Below are 19,589 nucleotides of genomic sequence, written 5' to 3'. Positions count from 1 at the left end.
CGAGGGCGTCGATGGCGGTGGATCGAAGACGACGCCCCGCAGAGCGCCGACGCCGGAGAGGAGATCCACCGCCCGCAAACTTCAGCCGCCACGCCTCCACCTCCAAGACGCCGACGACCTGCAACCACAGAGCTCCTACACTATGTACAGGACACGAGACGGGGATCCCCCGGCCTCCCGCCGCCGAGGCGGCCGGCGGAGACCGAGGGATCCGACGAATCACGCCGGCGAGGTGGAGTTCTTCGGTGGGATCCAAGAAATCGCCTCCGCTACAGTAGGTGTCCTTAATTGATGGGTATCCATTGCGTAGATCCACATTTCACCACCTAACGTGCGCCGCCACATCACATTTGTGTTCTACTCTCGATTGGGCCACCGCCCGCCTGCCACACACCTACTTGAGTTGACCCGATGCGGTTGAAGAAAGTGAGAAATCACAGGATCCATAGTGGCATGGGTGAACCTCCCAGTAGGACAAGGTAGGGAAGTCGCCCGCTGCGGTTGAACAAAGTGAGAAATGACATGATCAACCATATATAGGGGTAGGGACGAAGCTCCCAGTATGTCAAGGTAGGTAATTTTAAGCGAACAATATTACATGCATCTATTTCTTCAGAAAAATTTGACTGGTTCAAAAACGGACTCGGTACGAGGAAGTTATGCTTTATCTTTGCACAAAACCGATTTCAAACCGAAAACGAAAACTAGGTCTAATCTAGTCAGAACCAATTCTTTCTCTTTCAATATCTAATTCTCAATATAAAAAAACCAGACTCTAATTTCTTTTTTGGTCTTTGCATATATTTTAGAGTTCACGCTACCTCATTTCTTTCCATCCTTTACCATTGGATAGGGAAAATATGAAGGTCAGTGGCGTTGTCGCCAACTCCATGTTGCAGCGGCCTAATGGAGTGGGGTTTGGATATACCCGTGTGCACATGACATATTCCCAACCGGTAATTTTACATATAGTGACTTTACATATAAGGTACATATACCCATGTGTAAAAAATTGTGCCCATAAAGTATCCAGTGGATACCCGTATCTATAGATAAAATTGCAATCCTTACTTTTTGTAGTTAGGGCCCTGCATAGGCAGTATGTCATTCTTCGATAAGATTGAAAATAATGTAAGTAGAGAAAGTCCGTAAAGTTGTAACGTCGTGTCAAGGAGAAGCAAAAGGCAAAAAATGGAAAAGTCGCCGGGGCGTGATGTTCGATCTGTGTTGAGATATGCATGGACGGACACCGAAGCCCAAAGTGAGCAGACAAGATAGGTGGGCTTGATTGAGCTTGACGACCAATGGGCGCTCCACGCGAAACGGGAGAGTGCGTGTAATCGCAAGAAAACAAGGAGGCTCGCAACAAGCACAACGGGTGCGATCAAAGAAAGCCAGAGATTCTACTCCAAAAGCAACGAAGGTTCGCTATCTCCGTGTGACCCAACCTATGTGCCCTCACTGTCAATGCGACTTCATATCACGCTTGTGTTTGTTTCCTTAATCGTGGATGATCTCAGTTTAACTAAACAGAACCGATGTTAAAAACCCAAAATCAATGTACGGGGTACTATCCTTAATCTTGGATGATCTCAGTTTAACTAAACAGAACCGATGTCTAAAACCCAAAATCAATGTACGGGGTACTAAAGCAGGGCATCTCCACCGGAGCGATCTAAAACAACGATCTATTCAGTCTTTTTTTGTCCGCTTGGGTCGGCCCGCACAGGTCGTGTCTGTTTAGGTCAAGGGTGCACCTTTTCGACGCACGTTGACCTCTCTCGCCTGTTGTCAAGGATTGACACCTAGCCTCTAATGGCAAGCGACGTCGCCAAACCCGTTTGCGGCTTCCCCCGCACTCATGGATGATCCCCGCGTATCCGTCTGGTTCCCATGGTCGGTGGCTCTTGTTTTCTACGCGTGTCGTGGGCGATTCCCACCCACGGCTGGAAAACATCGTTTTCTTGGCCGACCGTTTCCCGCCCAAGCCGCGGTCCATAAAACGCCCTCCGGAGCTGCAAGGAGCACCACCCAATAGACACGAAACACCAAACCATCTATGCCTCGCCGTAAGATCGCGAATTAGACCGCCATCCGGCAGATGTGCCTCGCTCGCTTCCTCAGGCCTCCGACGAGGACGTCGACATTCGCATCATGGATCTGGCCTAGCGGTACGCCGAGGATGAGGTGGCCGGCGTAGAGCGCGAAGGCGCAAAGGCTTAACAGGCATTGGAGGAGGTGGTCAAGCTAGCGGCGAAAGAGGCCGCCCAAGTCGCGGTGTGGGAGATTCACGCCATCACGGGAAAGGAGGCGGTGGTCAAAGAGGCCGCAGCCGCAGCCCTGCATGAGATTCACCACGACATGGCCATGGCGACGTTTGAGTCGGTGCTGCAGGAGGCCGCTACCATCGCCGTGTGAGAGATTCGGCACGCCGCTGTGGCACACAAGGAGGCGGCAAAGGCGTCGGCGAGTGGCGCTTCCGCCATCGTCATGTGCGAACTTTGCCGCGTAACCGCGGCGCGCAGGGAGGTTGCGTCTCACGAGAAGGCTGACGATGCAACGGAGGTGGACCCCGTGGAGTAGGCAGCGATCGCGGCGATGGCTTGGGGACTATTGGATAAGAAGGAGGAGGAAGAGGAGGGGATGTCCCAGCGCATAACGCCGGACCAAGCACGTGGATCGGATCCCTAGCTGCGGGGAGGACGTCTGTCAAGTGAAAAGGAAGCAACGGAGGTCTACGGCAAGGGCACATAAACACGCTCGCCGGGAGCGCGACGAGGAAGGTCGGCAGCGCGCCACGTGATAGAGCTCGTTGCGGCGGTTTTTCACGAGGGAGGTGCTCCATGCGTTGGAGACAGAGCGGGTCACGGAACAGGAGAGAAGGAAGCACTAGGCGGCCAAGCTCGACGCTGCGTTGGCCTGCCGTGAAGCCAAGCAGGTCCGGAGGGCGGTGCGCAACGCCGACCACCGCAACTCCGTCGCCTTTCAAAGCTTCCAGGAGCGCACTATCTGGGGTGCGCGGGCGGCGATCAACGATGCCGAACCCGCCGGCTACGGAGGCCTCGGCGACGCCAAAGAGTAGACATAGGCATGCCTATAATAGAGGTCGTCGAGAGTGGAAGCACATAGAGTATGGCTCAAACTATGGGGCGCCAATATCCCGGGTAAAGTGAAGGTGCATGTTTGGAGGCTGGTGAAGAATGGGTTGGCGTTGGGGGCGGAATTGCAAAGAAGACGGATAAAAGGAGGAGTCTTCTGTGTGGCATGCGGGCGGGAAGAGACAACACTTCACCGATTCTGGCATTGCAACCACTCACAACAAATCTGGGGCCACGCTCGTCTCCTATCCGGTGTTGTGGACGCCTCTCCCCCAAAAGACGTCCATAACCAACGTGATCTGATGAACTGGATGTTGGAATGGATTGCTTCCGTGAAGGATTCAGAGATGGATATTACACTGATGATCTTGTACCATGCATGGCTGGCTAGGAATGAAGCTCGTGATGGCAAGAAAATCGATGATCCCGAGGTCATTGTGAAACGGGCGATCCACCTGTTGGAAGAGTGGCATAATGTGCAGGTGCCAAAACCAATCAAGGTCACGGTGCCTAAGGAGCGCTGGCTCCCGCCGGAGACTGGGTGGATAAAGGTCAACACGGATGGAGCTTGGAACAAGGATTCAGAGAAGGGTGGCGGAGGAGTGGTTGTTCGCGACCACGATTGACGCTTCTTGGCCAGAGCTTGCCATTTTTCCCCTCCTTGCCTGACCCTGAAGCGGCGGAGCTCCAAGCTTGCAAGCGAGCCATGTGGTTGATCAAGCAACTGAAGCTAAAGAAAGTGGTGCTGGAGTTGGACTGCGTGAACGTGGTTCGGAAGCTTAATGAGACGGGGCTGGACAGATAAGTGCAAAGCTTCGTCATTGAAGATTTAAAGCGGGAGCTCAAGGCGTTGGATGGCCATGTGGTCAAATGGGTACGGCGATCAGCCAATTCAGTTGCCCACAGATTAGCGAAGGAAAGCTGCGATTTAGAACTTTGTAAAACTTGGTTTTTGTTTTCTCCAGATTGTATTGTGGATGATTTAGCTCAGGACATGCCTGGGGTTTAATAATAACGCAGCAATTTCCTCTAAAAAAATAGAGGTCGTCCTTTTTAATTTTCGTTTAATTAGGGCACGTACAATGGGGTGATGTCAGCCTTCCCTTAAAGATGCCACGTCAGTTTTTTTGCTTAGTTGGATGAGAGAGAATAAAGAGAGAGAAGATTATCTTCCCTTAGCTAAAGGATCATCTCTTAAAAAATAAGGGAAGACTATTTTCTCCATTGTATCATATATGTCTTCCCTTAACAACAAATTTCCTACCAAAATGTAATTATTACTATTAATTGCTAAAGATGGCTGTAAGAGATAGTGCATTGTATGACTTATATCTAATGCCTTGTTTATCTTATGTGGCGGGGTTAGGGAAGGCATGTCTTCTCTACCATTGTACATGCTCTTATTTATTGAAGGTTTTGAGACGGGGCTGGACAGATCAGTGCAAAGCTTCGTCATTGAAGGTTTTGTAAGGATGTAGATGCATTTGTTTCTCAAATTTATTGAACGGATAGATTGTTCCAGATAGATTGGTCCGTTTAGGCTACGTCGCTGAAGCATGCTCGACCCGTCAGTCTATCCACACAAACTGTTTCTAATAATTCAGAATCATTTAGATCGCACCGCTGAAAAAATGGCTGGAATGCAACTTGGAAAATTCAGAATCTTAGACTAAGGATGAGAGGACATGGTCACCACAGAGAGGTTAATAAAAAGCGATGCAGCCTGGACGCATTGCCTCTCGTGGCATGGGGCTAGTACATCATCCTCTGTCTCCGGGCCATGCAGGCTACCGTGTATGCGACTGTAGCTCTACTGCTGCAGCTGCGTGTTTAGGTGAGGATGGGAATGGGACGGTTGGGCCGTAGCTCTTGAACCCGAGCCCCTTGGCTGGCTCACTCCCCGATACGATTTCGTGTGTCCTCCGCTAGCGTCGATGACGGGACGGATGCAAGAGTTCGTGTGTCCTCCGCGCGGTTTGGTGTGGTTTGATTTGGGAGCATATGCTTGGAGCCACCCGAAGGTGTTCTTCTTCGTCCCCTTCGCATGCGCAGCATGGCAAGTACTCCGTATGTACGTGTGACGTGAATACGAATATACGATGGCAGCTAGAGGCGATCGGAAAAGATTTGGGTGGTACGCGACGGAAAAGAAAGAACAGAGTTGACTGTTGGTGGACAGAAACAACAAGAAGACGACCAATGCACAGGACATTCTTATTTAATCTTTGCTGGCACCCAATCCTTGGAGATTAACCGTTGCAGTTTGCATTCACTAAGGGCAGCCCACAGGCTTGCTACCAGAGTGGAGTAAAACAGACGAACAAGTTTTTAAGACATTTAGATGTTTGATAAGCAGGGTTTTTATTTCTCATCCGAGATTTCCAAAATATTGTCAAAACAGGTGAAAACTTTGTACCGCATAAAATGTACCAGTATTCATAAAATTTGCTCAAAATTAAAGATAATAATAAATTTTGGACGATTTTATAAATTTGTTTGATAAATCTTGGGTGGTAATTCCAATATTTTCGAAAACCGTTCATGCGAGCGACTAGTGGCTGACCTTCACCATAATTGTAGGAGGGGTCAAGAGACATTAGATGGCAGCTGAGGGGGCAACTTCAACTTATATTTTATGTTTTGTATAGTAAAAATGGTAAATAGTACTATGCAATTTTTCATTGAGTTTTTTCTTGGGGGGCGGGGGGGGGGGGGGGGGGGGGGCAATGGCCCTTTTGGCCTCCAATATCTTTCCCAACTTCGTTTAGTTCACTTTTTTTCCTAATGTAATACTCCTACTATCATTGAATATCTTCTCTACCAACTAATGAGTGCTTCTAAATTATAGAAAATTGTTTATCTTTCGCAGAGACCATCTCTTAGCCAAAGTTTTTTTGTGTGCATATGTCTTTCTTCTAACTCATCAGTTATCCCGCATGGCATTACAAATATATTAACTTGCACATGACCTCACAAGGCAGTGCACCAGTTGCGAGGGAGCTCCTACATCTCGTCATTTCCTTTTTGTTGGAGCATTAAAAATTTCCTTTGGAATTTTTTGGACATTTCAAAATGTTTTTTCGGTGGCAGGAGCATATACTCCCATGTGCCGAATTGAATTTCTCATAATCAATCACATTATAATCTTGGTGAACTATTGGCCAAGGGCAAGCTACATTGGTCGGTCACTACCGTGTTTTCTAAAAAAATATATGTCTTTTATTTTGTAAGATATTTCTGTTGGAAATGTATTTTTCTTAATAACATAACTAAAGCATATGAAACTTTTTTATCAACAAAAATATCTTTAAAAAATAAAAACATAACTAAAGCATTTTTTAATAACTATAACTAGAGTATTTAAGATAATTGTTTGAGTTCATTGTGCTGGCATAATACTCATTTTGTATTGAGGCGGAGAGCTGCCAACTCCCGCCGCTTAAGGCCGGATATAGGAAGTCCACGGTTAGGCCCAGTTCAATAAAAAGGCCTCAGACTCAATGAATTCTCTGGACAGTCAGATCCATCCTTTGTTTACATTCATTCTCGGCTTGAGCTGGCAAAATGTAGGGGCCTGCCTACCTCCAACTCATTAGCAAGAGCGAGCAGCCATAGCCTGAAGGCAATTTCGGGTGGGCCGGTCCATTAATTTGTTCGGTCGGTCGAAATAACAAGTTCAAACCCCAGTGCCAGACGGATTTACAACCTTTTTTATGAATCTGATACAAATATTGAATTCAGGCGATGGCTGCTCGCTCCCGGGTGGACGATTTGAAATTCACTAGAATTAAAAAAAATGCTCGAATTTAAAAAAAAATCGAATATGAAATTTTCTTGAATTAAAAATTTACTCGAATTTGAAAAACGCTCAAAACAGAGAAAGAAAAAAAGCAGAAAAGGAAAAACAGAAAAAACGACAACCAACAGAACCAAAAAAAAGAACCGAAGAAAAAAAGGAAAAAAATCCGTAACGAAATGGGCCACGGCCCGCTCGCTCCCGCATGTGTGCGGGGCTTAATACGCCCCGCTAATGGGTGGGAGATAGGATTAACTAAAATGTAGCCTAGGTGATTCGGAGCCACAAGGTTGTGGACCAACTAGGGCGTACGTATTGCTAACATGTTTGAGTAAAGTTGCAATGAAAGAAAGATTTCAAGAAAAAAGATGTTGTTCGAATGATGTAAATGTCTAGTGTAAAGCACGCCTTGCAGTAGAAGCAAAAAAAAAAAAAAAAAACAGATAAAAGACCTTGGGGTTGGGGGGCGTATCAGGTGCAAACGCTCAGATCCTGAAAATCTGCAAATGTTTGCTCATGCCCGTAGGATCCTGTACCAGCGGCTGTGATCCGGTCACAGTCATTTTGCAAGAAAGCGCCCGCAGCCACAAGTTTACATTTGTAATAAGGCCCTTTACAAATGTTCGTCTCAAAAAATCAGACCCGCTGGTACAGTTGGTGCCTCCCGTTCCTGGACATTCGGTCCTTGATGTGCCATTTTTTTACTCCACGTTCCTGTGCCACTTACTTTGTTCGTTGTGAAAATTCTGGATATATAGGATGACCTGATTTTCTTTATGTTTCAAAGAATTGACCAAAACGATATTATGTTATTACTCCTTCAACTCCTTATAGGTTATATAGGGGATGTTAGTTTTCTAAAAGTTAAATTTTACTCTTTTGGGACTAATTTGGGCAAAAATAAAGGTATCAACATCTTGCATACCAAATAAATAAATATTCCCCTCCTATTATAAATAATTATCTAAAATAGCACCCTTCAAGTTTCAGGGACAGTGATGTTGCACTTTTGTTCTATTCTATAAGCTTGGCTTGTAATGGCGGAAATTTGAACAAGCTTTAACTTCAGAGAGTCCAAGGTAAAACTGTGCATATGCAAATTTAGTAAACTTCAAAAAACCACTGTTCAAAAACTAGGCCGATTCAACGATTACTAGGCCGATTAATCGCTACTAGGGGCTTGACCGTGTCGATTACCATTAATCTCTTGTGTTAATCCTTTAGCCCGATTAATCGGTCAGAAAGTCTGATTACTAGGTATTTTCCCGATTAACTACCAGACTTGGTCAAAAAAGTTACAATATTTTCAATGCATATCGCTAATACAGGCGCTACCCCTCCCCAATAAAGTAGATTTTGCGAAGCTCCCGCTTGATTGCAGCCTCCAGTAGCTTCATTTCCACTTTTGCCAAATAGTTTCTTGCCCTCCCACACCAGTTACTCATAGTTTCCCGGACCTCAGATTATAGGAGCTCGATCACCATGAGGAGCTCGTCTAGGAATTGGAGGACGCCTTCAATAGGTTAGGTGGTTGAGGTGTAAGAGGGGTCGTACCCTAGGTAGGTGGTGGGAGAATATAAACTTCAGAGGTGCGAGGAGAAGAAGTGGAAGGAAGGAACGCGGCTTCGTCTAGTGGATCCTGATTCGCTCCTGACCTTAAAGATTAGGTCATGGAGGAGAAGCGTACAAGTTTTTCTAGGATTTTAGGCTTTAGAGAAGTAGGGAGAGACATATAGAGGCTCATATACTATTATTTTATCTTATATAAATTGTTTTAAGTGATAATTTGTGTAGGTTGCGCCGATTAATAGCCGACCGATTAAATCAGTTAATCGTCCGAATTCCGATTAATCGCTACTCCCAAGCCGGCCGAGCAGTTAACGATTACCGATTTCCTTAACATTGCAAAAAACTATACATGACTCACCCAAACACTATATTGATAGTAAAGAAATTTCTTTGATTGCTATTTTAGAATCCCACAAACTGCTTTTCTGTAGCAGCTTAGACCATCATGTGCAGGAACAATTGGTACGGTTCTTTCTCTCAATAAGTTGACCCTGTAGAAAATGCAAGTATTTCAAGCTTCCATGTTATCACATATAGGTAATATTTGCAACTACTCAGATACTAAAAGCTAACTCGATATGCTAAAAAAATATCAGAACTGATAGCTCATCATGACGGAGGAAATTAAACTTAGTTTATATGGAACAAAGAACTTGTCATTTGCTTAGTATTTACTTACCTAGTCGTAATCTCGAGTATGAACTGAAATATATAAAAAACACTGCATTTCAGGTTCTCCAGGCGTACATCCTACAACGTGAACGGAGAGGGTCTTGGTACTGGATGCAAACGCCCCCACCCTGCTTCGTAAGGTGGGTGAATCTAGGAAGGAGGCGGCGGCGTTGTGGACCAAGTGCGGTTGGGCGGCACGAGAACGAAGCTTTGAACGGCGTCAACCGAGAGCATGGCGGCGCACAGATCGAGGCGGAGAAATGTTGGATTCGAGCTGCGTGCAAACAAGGAGGTAGCTGGGCGGTAAGGTGCTGAACTAAACCGGCAGGGGAGCCGTATCCATGGAGCTATCCTGCTCGATCTATGATGGGGAATGGAGAGCACGGAGATGGAGAAGAAAGGGGATCTCGTGGGTTCTGTCTACCTGCTGTTCCAGACACAAGGGGAAAGGGATGGATGACGCAAATAATAGATGTGTAGGGGGGTTTCTACAAACTGCATGGTGGTGGAAAGGAACATGAGATCTGACCGTTTGTATCAAATCCGACGGCACCGACGGGAGTTTGCAGATTTGCAGGATGTAGTCTATTTTCAGCTGATACGTTCAGGGTTGGCTGCCCTTCCTGCACAAAATGTGCATATGCCTTAGCAATAGGAAAGCTTCATATGCTTCAAAGTTTGTGGGTAAGTCCAACAATTCACCTAATCCTCCTACATTGTTTATGCCAATAGTTGTTCAAAGTTTTGAAATTCGGTATAGGCATCTTTTTCGATAAAAAGTATATATTAATATCAAGAAGATATCAATTATACATAGCCTCTGCAACAATGTAGTGCTTTAGTGTCAAGAAGATGCGGACTTTGAAAGGAACATCTACATGCCATCCTTTCATTGTCTGGGTATAATTGTTGCCAGCGGACCACATGACACCATAACTCAGATTGTAAACCAGTTTATACGAGACTGCATATATGGAACATGGGGACATGTGAACCCACTTTTTGAAAAGTTTCATTTGTGATGTCAAAATATGTTTTAAAAATCGAAACACAAAATGATTTTTCAGATGATCTCAAATATGTGCCCTGGACATGAGTTTCGTGACGAAAAAACATTTTATTTTGTCTCGGCAAAAAAAGTGAAATTTTGCAGGGCTATATATCAGTATATATGTGACGTATTTTGTCTTTTTTAGATTCTGAAATAAAAAAGTGGTTTGTCCACGAAAACTTTCTACGCACACATGGAACATGCGTACGTACCCAGATATTTTTATTTCAGAATTTTTTAACATTTGGAAAATGCATTTCCAACTAGGATTCACATGCACCCAGGTTCAAACCGGACTTTTCCAGTTTATATGCACTTTTAACAGCGAAAATACTACTCTATTTCGTTCATAATGCCATGCAGGGAAGTCATTGCTAGGCTGAGAAGGCAGCTTCATGTTGAGAATACACTCAGCATCCTCCTCGTAGAAAATTATCCTCACGAGATCCATATTCCAGAGAGAGGAACCACTAGTGATCAGTTGATTTACCCTACGAACTCTGTGTTAGTCTTCCCCAGCCCTTGGCCTCACGTTTTGGTCTGTTGGCAGCCAGCTGTCTCGCCAAATATTAATGTTGTGTCCGTTTCCGATCCTCTAGATAAGGTGCGCCCTCTTTCAGCAGTTCCAGTTCATGTTCTATACCACGCAAAGGGGAGAGACATCCTGGCGAAAAATGGTATCTAGGAAGTTTCCCCAAGGGTAATAGATAGATTTTAGAAGCCTTGCCCATAAACTATTTGGGTTCGATATAATCCTCAAACACTGTCTCGCGGCCTGATTGAGTAACTTCATATCTCTGAAACCCACACCACTAAGTTTCTTGGGTTTAATTAGCACATCCCAATACTCCAAGAGCGTGTTTGGTTGCCGAAAATACGTCTTCTAGCATGGGGGAAGAAGAAAATCGTGTGTTTGGTTGCCCACGAGAGAACGAATCTTTCCATCGCACGAAGTTTAAAGCACCCGAAAAGTTGTATGCGGAGAAACGCTTGATTCGACCATTTTCAGCGATGCAGCATTGCCTCGCGCTCGCTGAAGCCAAACTGCGTCGCAGTGGTGCGAGGGAGAGATGGCGGGAGCCCGCACGCGCCGAGGAAAATACAACGGGAGACATTCAATCACCTCCTGCCGATACTACCCCTACTAGCTAAATACCCGTGCGTTGCTACGGAATTGTAAAATCCAAATAACATTCATGTTCTATGCAACGACCTAAGCCCACCATGATAGACAATGTGCAAATTAATCGGTATTAATTTTGAAGCCTTAAATTATTATTTATGTCATTGTTTTGTAGCGAGATAAATAATACAGATTGGTACAATGCCGCTATGTATATTAGTGTCTCCGAAGAAGATGTTATTTTTTTTTTTTGAGAAACACGGTATTCAGAGCCATAGTTTGATGTGCCTCTTACTGAAATTTATGTTCAATGTTTCTCAATGATAAAATAGTGTGATTTTGCCCAAACATGGTACACTGAATATTATGGTCATTTTTCATTTCCAATGTATAATCTGCCAATGATTCTCGCCTGCTTTCTCCAGACGCATGTCTTCTACACACTATGTATTGTCGCTTGACTCGTACAACATACTGTAATTATTTAGATCAGTCCAAACCATTAGACACCGCGCCCATTTCACTGCAGTGCAGCAGCATGATGTCTGGTGAACATACTTACTAATAAGATTTTTATATAATTTTTCTCTCTTCCTCTGGCCACTGCTTGCACCTGCTCTCCTTTGGCCCCTCCAATTCCTCTCTATCTCTCTTCCCCTTCTATCCCCGCTTCAGATCGAGGCACAGCACAGGCGCAGCAGCAGCTTGGCCGTCGCCACGCCAGGTGCAAGCTCGAGGAGGAGGTGTGCGCCTCGAGGTAAATGGCCTGGAGCTCGCGTGCCCCAGCGCACCGAAGCTCCCCGCGCCTCTCACCACCGCTTGTACTTCCCCTCAGCGCCCATCAGCGGGAGGTCCCCGACCGCGGCGCGTATTGGAGCAGGTGGCGGCGGCCAAATTCGGAAGAAGCGGGGACGGGGGAGGAGAGGTCGAGCACGGGCAGAGGGAGTATATAGCGCAGGGATTGGAGGCTTGAGCGCAAGGAAGGAGAGGGTTGGCTTCGGCGAGCTCGACGCAGCGTACTGGAGGGCGGCGCTAATGGGCTCGATGTTGCAGACCGGTGTGCTCGAGGTAGCGCCAGCGGATTGGATGGCGGCGCCGGCAGGCTCGATCGAGGATGGGATGGGGAGGCATGTCAGCGCTCCCCTGCTCACCCCCGCCGGAAACGAAGCTAACGTGGCGGACGACCAGCGGCTAGCCGGCGGGGTCGAGGTGAGGTATGAGCAGCGTTCTCAATACTATCTGATTTTGCTGGGGATCGAGGCGATGGGCGAGTCGTGGATGGGGATCGGGCACGACGGGGAGTGACTTTTTGGCTAGCGAGGGCATGGCAGTGTGTGTACGTCCAGGCGCAGCCCACCAATATTTTGCAAGGCCCGCTTCAGGCAAACGAGAAGGCCTACTTCAGAAAATTAGGGACGCTCAGGACGTACACGTACACGTACGAACCACGGATCCGAATTTAATAGTAAAGATTTACACCGCCCCGCCTTGATACGTCTCAATCTTATCTATAATTTTTGATGATCCATGCTTGTTTTACACCTATTTGTATATGTTTTGCTCATACTTCGTTGCACTTTTATATATATTTTCCGGCACTAACCTATTAACAAGATGCCACAGTGTCAGTTCCCTGTTTTCTGCTATTTTGTATTTCAGAAAAGTTGTACAGAAAATATTTTCGAAATTGGATGAAACAAAAGCCGAAGATCTTATTTTTCCGTAACGAAGACGAAGTCCGGAGGAGAGACGAAGGGGGGCCACAGAGTGGCCAGACCATGCCTAGGCGCGGCCTGGCCCTAGCCCGCGCCTAGGGGTGGTGTGGGGCTACCTGGCCTCCACCGACCTCGCCCTTCCACCTATAAAAAGCCTCCCGACGCGTGAACCCTAAATCAATCGGTCTCCATCCAAAAAAGTTCCGTAGCTCCGCCGCCGTCGCAGACAAGATTCGGGGGACAAAAGTCTCTGTTCCGGCACCCTGCCGGGACGGGGAATTGCCCCCGGAGCCATCTCCATCGACTCCACTTGCATCTCCATCGCCGTTGCTGACTCCCACAATGAGGAGTGAGTACTTCTCCCCCGGGGCTCAGGGCTTTACCGGTAGCTATGTGGTCTATATATCTCTCTATGTATGATCTTTATGTGATCATGAGCTTTATAATCTAGTTGAATAAGTAGATGTTATGCTTCAACTATTGTGCTACTCAAGTGGTTTTATTATGTGATTTCCGGGGACACCTTGTCCAATGGTGTGAAGGTGACAGTTTGCACACCTTGTTTGTTTCTTATTCTTAATTTATAGAAATACTTATGAATTGTGGTGACTAGTTATTACCATCTTTGTATACTCAAAGTCACAGCGTGGGGTGTCCATAGATTGGGAATGCAAATTTTAAGGAATGTTTATGCAGATCTACGCAGTGAATTTGTGTTTATTATATATCAAACCAAAGAGTGATTTAGAGTAGCATAGTGAAGTGATAATATCTATGTATTCAATTATGGAATCATTGTTGAGAGTGTCCACTAGTGAAAGTATGATCCCTAGGCCTTGTTTCCAAGCATTAAAACACCGTTTACAACCAGTTCTGCTACATATTTGCATGTGATGTCTACGGGTGCTTCTATTCTTGTAGACAGTGTTCGGCCTCCACAAGAGCAGAGGTTTGTAGAACAGCAGCAAGTTTCCCTTAAGTGGATCACCCAAGGTTTATCGAACTCAGGGAGGAAGAGGTCAAAGATATCCCTCTCATGCAACCCTGCAACCACAAAGCAAGAAGTCTCTTGTGTCCCCAACACACCTAATAGGTGCACTAGTTCGGCGAAGAGATAGTGAAATACAAGTGGTATGAATGAATATGAGCGAGTAACGGCGCTTGAGAAAAGTGCTTGCTGGCGTGCGATTGATGGTAGTAATATTGCAGGAAGTAAAGATGCGATAAAACAAGTAAACAAGCAGCGATAGCAGTATTTAGGAACAAGGCCTAGGGATCATACTTTCACTAGTGGACACTCTCAACATTGATCACATAACAGAATAAATAAATAGATGCTAGACTCTACACCCTCTTGTTGGATGATGAACACCACTAACTGTGTAGGATTACACGAACCCTCAATGCCGGAGTTAACAAGCTCCACAATATTCAATGTTCATATTTAAATAACCTTAGAGTGCATAACAGATCAACATAACCAAACCAAACCAAGTACTAACATAGCATGCACACTGTCACCTTCACACTACGAAAGGAGGAATAGATCACATCAATACTATCATAGCAATAGTTAACTTCATAATCTACAAGAGATCACAATCATAGCCTACGCCAAGTACTACACGATGCACACACTGTCACCATTACACCGTGCAGGAGGAATAAACTACTTTAGTAACATCACTAGAGTAGCACACAGATATATTGTGATACAAAACACATTGCAATCATAAAGAGATATAAATAAGCACTTCACTATGCCATTCATAATAGTGAATAAGTATTCTGTGAAATATAGCCTAAGAGACCCACACGGTGCACACACTGTCACCTTTACACACGTGGGACAAGGAGTCTCCGGAGATCACATAAGTAAAATCCACTTGACTAGCATAATGACATCTAGATTACAAGCATCATCATATGAATCTCAATCTTGTAAGGCAGCTCATGAGATTATTGTATTGAAGTACATAGGAGAGAGATGAACCACATAGCTACCGGTACAGCCCCGAGCCTCAATGGAGAACTACTCCCTCCTCATGGGAGACAGCTGCGTTGATGAAGATGGCGGTGGTGTCGATGGAGAAGCCTTCCGGGGGCACTTCCCCGTCCTGGCGGCGTGCCGGAACAGAGACTCCTGTCCTCCAGATCTTGGCTTCGCGATGGCGGCGGCTCTGGAAGGTTTTCTCTGTTTTCGTCGAACGTGATAGGGTTTTCGCGACGGAGGCTTTAAGTAGGCGGAAGGGCAGGGTCGGTGGAGTCACGAGGGACCCACACAACAGGGCGGCGCGGGCCCTAGCCTGGCCGCGCCGCCTTAGTGTGGCGCCACCTCGTGGCCCCACTTCGTATCTCCTCCGGTCTTCTGGAAGCTTCGTGTGAAAATAGGACCCTAGGCGTTGATTTCGTCCAATTCCGAGAATATTTCCTTACTAGGATTTCTGAAACCAAAAACAGCAGAAAACAGGAACTGGCACTTCGGCATCTCGTCAATAGGTTAGTTCCGGAAAACGCATAATAATGACATAAAGTGTGTACAAAAGATGTAGATATCATCAATAATGTGGCATGGAACATAAGAAATTATCGATACGTCGGAGACGTATCAGCATTCCCAAGCTTAGTTCCTGCTCGTCCCGAGCAGGTAAACGATAACAAAGATAATTTTTGGAGTGACATGCCATCATAACCTTGATCATACTATTGTAAGCATATGTAATGAATGCAGCGATCAAAACAATGGTAATGACATGAGTAAACAACTGAATCATAAAGCAAAGACTTTTCATGAATAGTACTTCAAGACAAGCATCAATAAGTCTTGCATAAGAGTTAACTCATAAAGCAATAAATCAAAGTAAAGGTATTGAAGCAACACAAAGGAAGATTAAGTTTCAGCGGTTGCTTTCAACTTATAACATGTATATCTCATGGATAATTGTCAATGTAAAGTAATATAACAAGTGCAATATGCAAGTATGTAGGAATCAATGCACAGTTCACACAAGTGTTTGCTTCTTGAGGTGGAGAGAGATAGGTGAACTGACTCAACATAAAAGTAAAAGAAAGGTCCTTCAAAGAGGAAAGCATCGATTGCTATATTTGTGCTAGAGCTTTCATTTTGGAAACATGAAACAATTTTGTCAACGGTAGTAATAAAGCATATGTATTATGTAAGTTATATCTTACAAGTTGCAAGCCTCATGCATAGTATACTAATAGTGCCCGCACCTTGTCCTAATTAGCTTGGACTACCGGGATCATCGCAATACACATGTTTTAACCAAGTGTCACAAAGGGGTACCTCCATGCCGCCTGTACAAAGGTCTAAGGAGAAAGCTCGCATTTTGGATTTCTCGCTTTTGATTATTCTCAACTTAGACATCCATACCGGGACAACATGGACAACAGATAATGGACTCCTCTTTAATGCATAAGCATGTAGCAACAATTAGTGTTCTCATATGAGATTGAGGATATATGTCCAAAACTGAAACTTCCACCATGATTCATGGCTTTAGTTAGCGGCCCAATGTTCTTCTCTAACAATATGCATGCTCTAACCATTAAAGTGGTAGATCTCTCTTACTTCAGACAAGACGGACATGCATAGCAACTCACATGATATTCAACAAAGAGTTGATGACGTCCCCAGAAGCATGGTTATCGCACAACAAGCAACTTAATAAGAGATAAAGTGCATAAGTACATATTCAATACCACAATAGTTTTTAAGGCTATTTTGTCCCATGAGCTATATATTGCAAAGGCGAATGATGGAAATTTAAAGGTAGCACTCAAGCAATTTACTTTGGAATGGCGGAGAAATACCATGTAGTAGGTAGGTATGGTGGACACAAATGGCATAGTGGTTGGCTCAAGGATTTTGGATGCATGAGAAGTATTCCCTCTCGATACAAGGTTTAGGCTAGCAAGGTTATTTGAAACAAACACAAGGATGAACCGGTGCAGCAAAACTCACATAAAAGACATACTGTAAACATTATAAGACTCTACACCGTCTTCCTTGTTGTTCAAAACTCAATACTAGAAATTATCTAGACCTTAGAGAGACCAAATATGCAAACCAAATTTTAGCAAGCTCTATGTATTTCTTCATTAATAGGTGCAAAGTATATGATGCAAGAGCTTAAACATGAGCACAACAATTGCCAAGTATCACATTATCCAAGACATTTTACCAATTACTACATGTAGCATTTCCCGTTTCCAACCATATAACAATGAACGAAGCAGTTTCAACCTTCGCCATGAACATTAAAAGCTAAGAACACATGTGTTCATATGAACCAGCGGAGCGTGTCTCTCTCCCACACAAGCATTTATTCAAACAAAAACAAAAACAAAAACAAACAGACGCTCCAAGTAAAGTACATAAGATGTGACCGAATAAAAATATAGTTTCAAGGGAGGAACCTGATAAATTTGTCGATGAAGAAGGGGATGCCTTGGGCATCCCCAAGCTTAGATGCTTGAGTCTTCTTGAAATATGCAGGGATGAACCACCGGTGCATCCCCAAGCTTAGAGCTTTCACTCTTCTTGATCATAGTATATCATCCTCCTCTCTTGACCCTTGAAAACTTCCTCCACACCAAACTCGAAACAAACTCATTAGAGGGTTAGTGCATAATCAAAAATTCACATGTTCAGAGGTGACACAATCATTCTTAACACTTCTGGATATTTCCCTAAGCTACTGAAAGTTAATGGAACAAAGAAATCCATCAAACATAGCAAAACAGGCAATGCGAAATAAAAGGCAGAATCTGTCAAAACAGAACAGTCCGTAAAGACGAATTTTAAAGTGGCACCAGACTTGCTCAGATGAAAATGCCCAAATTGAATGAAAGTTGCGTACATATCTGGGGATCACGCACGTAAATTGGCAGATTTTTCTGAGTTACCTACAGAGAATTCTGCCCAGATTCGTGACAGACAGAAATCTGTTTCTGCGCAGTAATCCAAATCTAGTATGAACCTTGCTATCAAAGACTTTACTTGGCACAACAATGCAATAAAATAAAGATAAGGAGAGGTTGCTACAGTAGTAACAACTTCCAAGACACAAATATAAAAAAAAATACTGTAGTAAAATAAACACATGGGTTATCTTCCAAGAAGTTCTTTCTTTATAGCCATTAAGATGGGCTCAGCAATTTTAATGATGCTCACATAAGGATGAGAGTTGAAGCAAAAAGAGAGCATCAAGAAGCAAATTCAAAACACATTTAAGTCTAACATGCTTCCTATGCGTAGGAATCTTGTACATAAACAAGTTCATGAAGAGCAAAGTAACAAGCATAGGAAGATAAAACTAGTGTAACTTGAAAAATTTCAGCATATAGAGAGGTGTTTTAGTAACAAGAAAATTTCTACAACCATATTTTCCTCTCTCATAATAACTTTCAGTGGCATCATGAACAAACTCAACAATATAAGTATCACATAAAGCATTCTTATTCACATGCATAAAAGTATCATTACTCTCCACATAAGCATAATCAATTTTATTAGTTGTAGTGGGAGCAAATTCAACAAAGTAGCTATCATTATTATTCTCATCATCAAATATAGGAGGCATATTGTAATCATAATTGAACTTATCCTCCATAGTAGGCGGCACCAAAAGACCACTATCATTATAATTATCATATATAGGAGGCATATCATAATCAACATAAACTTTCTCCTCAATACCCGGAGGGCTAAAGAGATCATTTTCATCAAAACCGACCTCCCCAAGCTTAAATTCTTCCATAGCATTAGCAACAATGGTGTTCAAAGCATTCATACTAATAACATTCCCATTAGCATGCATAAGTTCCATGGGTTTTTTAATTTTCTCTTCAAACACATCATGTCCTAATTCAAGATAAAGTTCATAAAGATCTCTCATTTTGTTGTTGTCTTCCATTAAGCCTTACTAGTGTAAAACAAGAGACAAAAAGATGCAATTGCAGGATCTAAAGGAAACAGCTTCGAGCACACACACAACGGCAACAGAAAAGTACTTAGTTACCTGGGACCGGAGTATGAGTGCCTTTTACCTTTCCTCCCCGGCAACGGCGCCAGAAAAGTGCTTGGTTGCCGGGATCCGGTGTGTGTGTGCCGTTTACCTTTCCTCCCCGGCAACGGCGCCAGAAAAGTGCTTGATGTCTACGGGTGCTTCTATTCTTGTAGATAGTGTTGGGCCTCCAAGAGCAGAGGTTTGTAGAACAGCAGCAAGTTTCCCTTAAGTGGATCACCCAAGGTTTATCGAACTCAGGGAGGAAGAGGTCAAAGATATCCCTCTCATGCAACCCTGCAACCACAAAGCAAGAAGTCTCTTGTGTCCCCAACACACCTAATAGGTGCACTAGTTCGGCGAAGAGATAGTGAAATACAAGTGGTATGAATGAATATGAGCAGTAGTAACGGCGCCAGAAAAGTGCTTGCTGGCGTGCAGTTGATGGTAGTAATATTGCAGGAAGTAAAGATGCGATAAAACGATAAACAAGCAGCGATAGCGATATTTAGGAACAAGGCCTAGGGATCATACTT

The 19,589-nt window shown here is 44.4% G+C and overlaps 1 long non-coding RNA gene across 1 annotated transcript; it reads right to left on the bottom strand.

Annotated features, from left to right (window-relative positions):
* Positions 1–8,833: 8,833 nt before the first annotated feature.
* Positions 8,834–9,735, bottom strand: LOC127297106 (uncharacterized). The gene is made up of 2 exons (XR_007848884.1): positions 9,143–9,735; positions 8,834–8,954 (listed from the first exon to the last, which is right to left on the bottom strand). It is a non-coding gene; the product is annotated as an uncharacterized lncRNA (long non-coding RNA).
* Between the last annotated feature and the right edge of the window lie 9,854 nt (positions 9,736–19,589).

The sequence above is a fragment of the Lolium perenne genome, chromosome 4 (genome assembly GCF_019359855.2).
Source record: "Lolium perenne isolate Kyuss_39 chromosome 4, Kyuss_2.0, whole genome shotgun sequence".
Lineage (NCBI taxonomy): Eukaryota > Viridiplantae > Streptophyta > Magnoliopsida > Poales > Poaceae > Lolium > Lolium perenne.
The sequence above is the reverse complement of the archived record's forward strand: the minus strand, read 5'-3'. Positions and strand labels throughout refer to the sequence as shown.